Below are 9,263 nucleotides of genomic sequence, written 5' to 3' on the forward strand. Positions count from 1 at the left end.
CTTTGACTTCACTAAAATCTGAGTGACCCACACTCCTAGCTCTTCTTTCAAATGGAAACTATTGGTTTTACACACCCAGAGAGCATTACATTTGTACTAGCTCCTACTCTAGGTAAGCAGAATATTCTGCTTACAGAGAAGAAATATTGCCCTGTCCATATACGCAAACTCTTTCAAGATAGCAGGGCAAACATGGCATGATGAGAAGACAGAACACAGGTGCAGGGTGGCAGGAGAGGGGTTGGAAGAAAGCTTCTAGAAGAACACACAGATAATAGGACATATAAGCAACTGTATAAATTGTGACATAATTCATGGTCCTGTTTCACCTAGAAAAATGTTAAGAATTACATTTTAAAAATAAAACTTAGAGAAAACGAAGAGCAAGGAAAAATTATAAGCACAGTCTTGCAGAGAGACCTACTATAACATGAATGATCATGTCACTTCCTGTTCATTCCCTTATAAAATTTGACTAGCTCTGAAGTTAAATTGATGCGGAGAAGAAAGGACCAGGATCACTTTGTAACTCCTCAGGTGTGTGAGGGAATAAAGGACTAATGTAACATCAAAAATGAGGAACTCCTAGTAGCTAACAGAACTATGGCCTCAAGAACCTCAGTTGGAAGAACTTGGGGTTCTTGATGAAACTGTAACCATAATGTGCTCTCAGAGTCTAGAGAAAATTAGGTTAAATGAGCTAAGGAAGCATTCACAGGGGCATAGGGGTATCTTTAAAGCCCACAGTGTCAGATACAGTTTCAGGTGCCAGATACTGAGATACACACCTCCATTCTTCAGGAGGGCTCTAGAATCTGATTACATGTCCTTGGAGGCACTGAGACTTTGTTGAAAGATGACTGGACTGAGGGTTAGCCCCTGGGGAATCCAGCATTCCTATCTCAGGTTTGATATGTTTATAGTCACAGATAAATCACTGTCACCTACAAAAACTGGTTAATTATCTAGCTACTACCTACATTTTGAAAAAAAGCATTTGTAGGAAGAAATGGACTCTATTCTCCCTCCTAGACTTTTCCTCTTACTCCCATTTTCATATTCTTCATCTCTTTGAATTAGTCAGATGTAGTCAGGTGTAATAATTATTTCCATTAGTGAATAACTATTGATGGTGGCAGGAGGCAGACAAATGCCTAGGAAGACAGAGATGAGTCCCCAGTGAAACCCCACCTTCAAGCTGAAGACAATTTAAAGCCTAGCTACAAGTTCCAGGTAAATCTACGGACTGGATTGAGAGCCTGTCTTCCTGTTTGGTATGCTGTCCTCCGATCCCTACCTTTCACCTATTTTACATATACATACCCTTCCCTAATTAGATTTTTTGCAGTGTTATGCCCACCTTTTACTGGTGCCTTTGTTTTAACTTTTTTGCATGCTCAGAAACCAATCAGCATTCACACTCTTATTCGGAGCCCAAAAAAGCCCTAGATCCAGCCACACTGGGAGAGAGACAACCCAACTTTAAATGAGAGACCACCTTCCTGTTCCCTCTCCCCTGAGAACTGTTTTGTCTGTCAGTAACATTCTCCGCCTTCATCACTCTTCCATGGTCGGCATATCCTCATTCTTGGGTAAGGGACAAGAACTCAGGAACTGCTGAATGGAGGTACAAGTTGTAACACAGGCAGGCTGGGGCATGCCTGGCCCAACCACAGACTGAGCTGGTGCACAAGCCAGGCACAGCCTGGGTGGGCTGAGTGGGCAGCCTCTCTCCTGTGATAGGTAGCATGCTGAAATGAGGCCTGGGTGGGAGCTTTGCTGGCCAGAGGTCCCCTGCTTGCACAGTGACCAAGAAAACTCATACATCACTATTATGCATCAGATATTGGTGAGAGATGTCCTACCTGTCTTATTTCATATCTTTTATATCTGTTTTATATCTTTTTAATCAACCCTACAAAATTGAAGGAACTGAAGCTTAGAGAGGTATTAGTAAATGACAAAGGTAGAATTTGACAATAAGCATGTTTAGCTCCAAAGCCTGTTGATAAGCTTGAGAAAGGAGTAGGAGTTAAATACAGCTAAAATAATTAAAACTATCACCTCATTTGGCTAATCTTCAGCTGGACCAATAACACACAACAAATAGTGGGCAAGCAGACTATCTCCAGAAATTGCACAGAAGTTTCAAAAGAAATACAGTTGTTATGCAGATTGCCTGGCTTAGGAACAAAAAGCATACAAAATCTGAAACTTTAGAGGAGAATTTGAAGATTAAAAGACTTTTAAAAAGGAACAAATGACTGTTTAAAGTGCTACTGAATGAGTTTCCAGGAATGGCTATTGTTATATTTTAAAAGAAAAAAAATTTGTTCTCTTAAAAGAACACAAGAGTGCTGGAAATTCAAATAAGGATGGTAGTGGACTGGTTCAACTAATTTTCCCCAAATGTAAGCAGCCATGTCAAATGAAGCCCAGATTAAGAGCTCTTGTGGAAAAGGCAATTACCAATCAGGAGCCATTGATCATTTGTTTACTCATTCATTCGGTACTCTTTTTCATTATTAAAGTGCTGAAATTCACAAAGCAGTGTATAAACCATATATAGTAATATTATTATTATTATTATTATTATTATTACTAGTACTACTACTACTACTACTACTACTACTACTACTACTACTACTACTACTTGAGATAGAGTCTCACTCTCTCTCCCAGGCTGGAGTGCAGTGGCATGATCTCAGGTCACTGCAGCCTCCGCCTCCTGGGTTCAAGCAATTCTCTCACCTCAGCTTCCCTAGTAGCGGGGATTACAGGGGTGCACCACCATGCCTGACTAAGTTTTGCATTTTTAGTAGAGATCGTGTTTCACCTTGCTGGTCTCAAACTCCTGACCTTAGGTGATCCACCCATCTTGGCATTCCTAAGTGCTGGGATTACAGGCATAAGCCAATGCGCCCGGCCAATATATAGTGATTTTAAAGAGCAATTATATAGCAAACACCCAAGTAATCTAAGGAATCTAACAGTGATCACTTAATTAGAAGATGCCTCCTGAGTGCTCTTTCTCACCGTGTCCCCCTCTTCCCTGCAGGTTACCTAGTTATTTCTTTGATTTTACTTAATTTTACCACCTATGTATGCAAACTTAAGCTATACATACATTTACATGTATATTTTTTCCTTTTGTCCATCTTTGGACTCTATAAATGGAATCATAATACATGTGTTATTTGTAACATTTTTCTCATTCTGACATTTATGAGTTTAATTTTTACACTGTATCTCACACCATTTTCATTTTCATTTTCTTCCTTGCTTACTATGGTGGCTATGAGAATGAGCCTCTCAGACTGAGCCTCTCAGACCTCCATCCACAGGGAGTGATTAAGAGCCCCTGTGTTTGAGCTTTGAAATCCATGGCTATGTTTGTGGCCAGCCCGTGTTTCCTGCAAGCATCTCACTCCTCTCAGTGGTGAGTGCAGCAGGGTTGCAGATACAGGCTTGTTCACGGGAGACACTGGATTCTTCTCTGAGCTAGATGCCTCACTGTGGCTGGAGTCAAAGGCTTTGCTGAGCTTCTTTAGATTTCTTTAGGCTGCACAGCAAACCAACCTTCCCTTTCTCCTTTGCACAGGGTTTCACATGCATCAATGTCTGTCAGTTTGCCTGGCTTTTCTGGGCTCTTCATTTTCTCTCATGGAGGCATTTTCCCTAGAAAATATCTTTGCATGTTTAATCCCATCTTGGTGTCTGCTTTTCAGAGGGCCTGGCTTAACACATTCAGTATTAATTATTATAATCATTCTTTTATACATACTGTTAACTCTCTTGCTCTCTTCTGCCTTGTTGAGCTTGCTTGGCCAAACCACCTATGTGGTTAAAACAGTTGTCTCCCTCTTTAATGCCTGCTTATGTAGATGTGGCTGAAAAAACAAAAACCAAAAAACATAACACAGTCTTATTTTAAATTATTGACCCTGGAGCTTCAACTGTACCTTTAATGTAAACAGGCAATCTACTATTTCCCTGGCCTATTCATTCTTCCACTTTTCATAGGACTATGTCATATTTTCTTTTTCCTAACCTCTTATACCTTCTTTATCACAGTTATTCTTTGGCTATGACTTTACTTATTATGTTACAAAAATAAATAAATAAATAAAAGTGTCAGAGAGCTTTTCCACAGACTCCCACCACTGCATCTACCCACCTGTTTCTATCTGGACCTGTATATTCTGTGTTCTCTTCTGTTACAATGAACAGATTAAACTACCCTGAATTCCTAGTTAGGTCAAACCCTCCGATATCTCTCAATCTACCCTGCTCACTTAGAGACATTGCTCTCAAAAGATACCCATTTCTTTCCCCTTTAGATCCAAACTCCTTGAATGGGTGATCTATACTTGTCTCAAATTTCTCTCTTTTCAATCTTTCTTTTGCTCCAGGCTTTTATACCCACAAAGACCTTAATTTTTTTAAAAATCTAAAGTTATGATTGACTATCATATTGCTAAATTCAAAGGTGAATTTTTAATTCTCATCTTGCTTTAATTGGAGGATATGACTTCATTACTCATAAAACACAGATCTATTTGTGATCACTTTACTTCTTCCTTTAAAATTTCCTTTTGTGAGGATCTGTTGGTGGCAAACTTTTTTATCTGAAAATGAATTTATTTCTCTCTTATCTTAGTTGGCAATTATTTTCTTTCAGCAAATTGAAGAAATCCTTTCATCTCCAATGGCTTGCTTAATATAAATGTTGCTCTTTTGAAGATAATCTACTTTTTTTACTCTGACTGCCTTAAATCTCCTCATGACCTTTGTTTTTGGGCAATTTTGCCATGATATGACTAGATATGAGTTTATTTATATTACCTTCTTGGAATTCTTTATGATTTCTGAATATATGAATCAATGCTTTTCATCAGTTATAGAAAATATCAGCCATTATCTCTTCAAATATTACCCTAGTGCCTTCTTTTTCTCCTCTTCCTGGGACTCCAATTATATGTATGTTATGCTTTCTTAGGTGCTTATTCATACTTTCCATTACCTTTTTCTATGCTGCTTTCTGAAGCATTTCCTTTGGCTTAGTTTTAAGTTTACAATGTCTTTAGTAAGCTGTATCAATTTGCTGATAAATCCATTTGCTGAGTTTTCTATTTTAATTACATTGATCATTTCTAAAAGCACTATTATATTGTTGTTCAATTCTTTTGTATTATATTTTATATCTCACACTCTCTGAAAATATTTTCAAGCTTATAGTTGATCTATCTCCAATTCGGAGCCTTATTTTATTATTTGAAATTTTAAACACTTTATTTTTGCCAGATTTTACTTGTTTCCTTGGGTATTTTGTTTTTTAACTATGTGCATTATCCTTACGAAACTATTTGTAGGAATTCTTGATGCCTATGGTAAAGGAGCATTTCTTTGGAGTAGACTTACATTTGCTTGGGAAACGTGGAGTCTCAATAGTCTGGAACACTTTTAAATGAAATTCTCCATATAGTTAGCCAATTATTCCAGCAACACTTATTGAATAGGGAGTCCTTTTCCTATTAAGCAATAGGAAAAATTTTTGTCAGTTTTGTTGAAGATCAGATGGTAATAGGTGTGCAGCTTTATTTCTGAGCTTTCTATTTTGTTCCATTGATCTACATGGCTGTTTTTATACTAGCACCATGCTATTTTGATTACTGTCACTTTATAATATAGTTTGAACTTGGGTAATATGATGCATCTGGCTTTTTTTTTCCCCCTTAGGATTGCTTTGGTTATTCAGGCTCATTTTGGGTTCCATATGAATTTAAGAATAGATTTTTCTAATTCTGTGATGAATGACTTTGGTGGTTTGATAGGGATAGTGTTGAAATCTGTAAGTTACTTTGGATAGTACGGCCATTTTAATGATATCAATTGTGTTAATCCATGGGCCTGGAATATTGTTTCATTTGTTTGCATCATCTTTGATTTCTTTCAGCAGTGTATTAAAGTTCTCCTTGTGGAGATGTTTCACCTCCTTGGCTAGCTGTATTCCTAGGTATTTCAATTTTTTTGTGGCTATTGTAAATGGGATTGTGTTCTTGATTTGACTCTCAGCCTGGATATTATACATGTATACAAATACTCCTGATTTTTATACATTGATTTTTGCATCCTAAACTTTACTGAAGTTGTTTGTCAGTTCCAGGGGTCTTTTGTCAGCTTATCAGTTCCAGGAGCCTTTAGGGTTTTCTAGGCATAGGATCACATCATCACTCAAGAGAGATAGTTTGACTTCCTTTTCCTATTTGGATGTCTTTTATTTCTTCATCTTCTTTGCTTGCTCTATCCAGGACTTCCAGTACTATGTTGAAGAGGAATGGTAAAGGTGGGCATCCTTGTTGTGTTTGAACTCTCAAGGGGAATGGTTCCAGCTTTGGTCCATTCAATATGATGTGGGTTGTGGGTCTGTCAGGTTGAAATTGGACCCTTACCTTTCACCATATACAAAAATTAACCCAAAGTGCATTAAAGACTTAAATGTAAGGTCTCAAATTATAAAAAGTCCTAGAAGAAAACCTAGAAAATGCCCTTCTCAACATTGGCCTTGACAAATAATTTCTGGTTAAGTCTCTAAAAGCAATTGCAACAAAAACAAAAACTGACAAGTGGGATCTGATTAAACTAGAAACTGTCTGCACAGCAAAACAAACAAACAAATGAAATTAAAGATCAACAGAGTGAACAGACCACCTACAGAATGGAAGAAAATATTCACAAGTTATGCATTCAACAAAGATCTAATATCCAGAGTCCATAAGTAACTTAAATAAATAAACAAGCAAAAACACCAAATAGCCGCATTAAAAAGTGGGCAAATAGATACTGCATGCTATTAGAGGGGGCTGGGAGGACGGGGGGCATGGGTGGAAATACTACCTGTCGGACACTATGCTCACTACATGGGTGACAGGATCCATACCTGAAACCTCAGCATCAAGCAATATATCCATGTAACAAACTTGCACAGGTACCCCATATCTAAAATAAAAGTTGAAATGTAAAGCAAAATGACTGGTTTCAAGTTTTGTAAATCCCACTGATACATGTTTTAAAAAAATAATAGATTTTATTATTTAGAGCAATTTTAGGTTCACAGCAAAGTAGACAAAATTTAAGAAAGTTTATACATCTCCCCTCTTCCCCCCAGCATCCCCACCATCAATATCCCTATTTATCTGTATGGTAAATTTGTTACAGACCTCTAGTGAATTTACATTTAGTTTACAAATCTGCATAACGGCCAGTTGTTGTTTATAACTTCCTAGGGACTTTTCTTTCTTCTCTACTCAACACCAAAGCAAATTTTCTTGAAGTGCTCTCATATTAAGAGAAGAAGCAATTTAACTCTGATTTGAACGTAAACTGAAAGTAGAACTTTATTGGGGGGAGGGTATCCCATTAAACTTTCCTTTTGGCAGGCTCCTAGCTTGGTTTTCTGTTCCCATACCAGTGAGGTCATGAAAAGTGAAGTTCAAGTTTGTAAAGTTCAAATAATGCTCTCAGGGCAAAAGTGATTCTAATGTATTTTATGAGTTTCCTCCTGCAGGTAGAATTTGGCCTGAAAATTCCTATAATTTTCAAGGTTTTCAGTGCAAATAAAGAGGCTTAAAGATATTTTCTTCAGTCTTTTGTGGTTATTCCTAGTTGGATACCTGGCCAAACATTTCTTCGAGAACAGAAGGCTGTTAGTTTATTATCTCGATCAGCCAACAATTAATGAATATCTACTACTGTGTTAGATATTTGGGGAAGGCAATTATGTATTAGATATTATTCCTGTCATGAGGAACTTACAATCAACTAGGGAAGGAAGTGCACAAAGTCTATTTAATACAAGATTTTATTGAATTGTAGAAAAGATCAACACTATAACATGATGTCCCTATGTTTTCTTAAACACACTTGGAGTAATTGTAAACTCAACTCTGGCTAGAATCTTATGAATCATTATTCCCTGCGCCAACACCCCAATTTGTCCTGGTTTCTATGAGGGGAAAGAGCTCCAGCAGAAGGGCACTGAGCAATAGAACTGGGATGAAGATGAGAGTTCCAGAAATATTATCACCTGCTAAACCTATTCTCTTGGGGCTACTAAAATGCTGATATAGTCTGCTCTCTTCTGTTATCTGAACCTGCTTCATGCATGGAAAAGATTAGTATGAGGAGCCTACTATCCCAACATTGTCAAGGAAATCTTGTATAGGTGTCACTTCTAGCAATGATAACAGCGGATGTGACTTTTGGGTCAATTATTTTACAGCTTTATGTGATCATACAGTTCTGTGGACATCAAAAAAGCTAAATAAGACTTGTACCTGCTATAGGATCAAGAATTCATTTGGTGCTTTCTAATAGATATACTTTTTTAATCCGAGGAAAATAGTTAATACATTTTCCTGATTAGGATATTAGATTTTATTTATATAGCATAGAAAAAATCCAACAAATCAACTTTAAACAGTAGAATATTTGATATTATGTTTTACTTTACACATCATTGTGGGACTAGCAGATCTGAAAGGAAAACCAAGGTTAATTTTCTAGCAATCAGATACAGTTAAATGATGGAGACATTTCAGAGTAAAATAAAATTATCTTGACAGCTTTTCATTAGAGTAACAACCTGACAGTCAAACAACTACCTAATTTTTTCCCTAATCATGACAAATTATTAATAGTAGCTTACACATGTGTTAAACATCTTGAGAGATGGATTCTTGCAGACTTGAGTGCACAGATTGGTGAAACAGTCTCTTCCTTCATTGGCTAGATCCTAGGCATTTCTAAAATAATGATACAAAGAGTGTTTATTCTAAATAAAGTTCAAAGAGATAACTTTTCAAATTTAGAGCATAAAAGAAAACATCTAAAATTATAACGAAGAGTGTTAAGTAATGTTTCAGAAACTTTCACCAAGTGATTGTAGCCCATGTGAGTACTTTTACTGTTTCTTTTCTTGTTTTGAGGGAATGACTCACTGATCAGAAAATCTTGCTTTGCTCACAGAATATGCATTATATACTTAAGTTGAATAAATCTTTCATATTTTAGAATTTATTATAAAGTGACAGGATTAAGGGCAAGAAGAAACTTCTTTTTTTTCTTTGGATGCATATCCAGGGATAGATTTGGGAGGGTTTTCCAGTCATTCTGGTGAGCGTTTGATAACCTTTATTTCCTTAAAGCCTTGAGATCCTGTCCTTTTATGTCTATGAGTATCAGAAGAGAATGCAGAAGATAAA

Source organism: Rhinopithecus bieti, unplaced genomic scaffold, assembly GCF_001698545.2.
Source record: "Rhinopithecus bieti isolate Rb0 unplaced genomic scaffold, ASM169854v2 scaffold_3521, whole genome shotgun sequence".
NCBI lineage: Eukaryota > Metazoa > Chordata > Mammalia > Primates > Cercopithecidae > Rhinopithecus > Rhinopithecus bieti.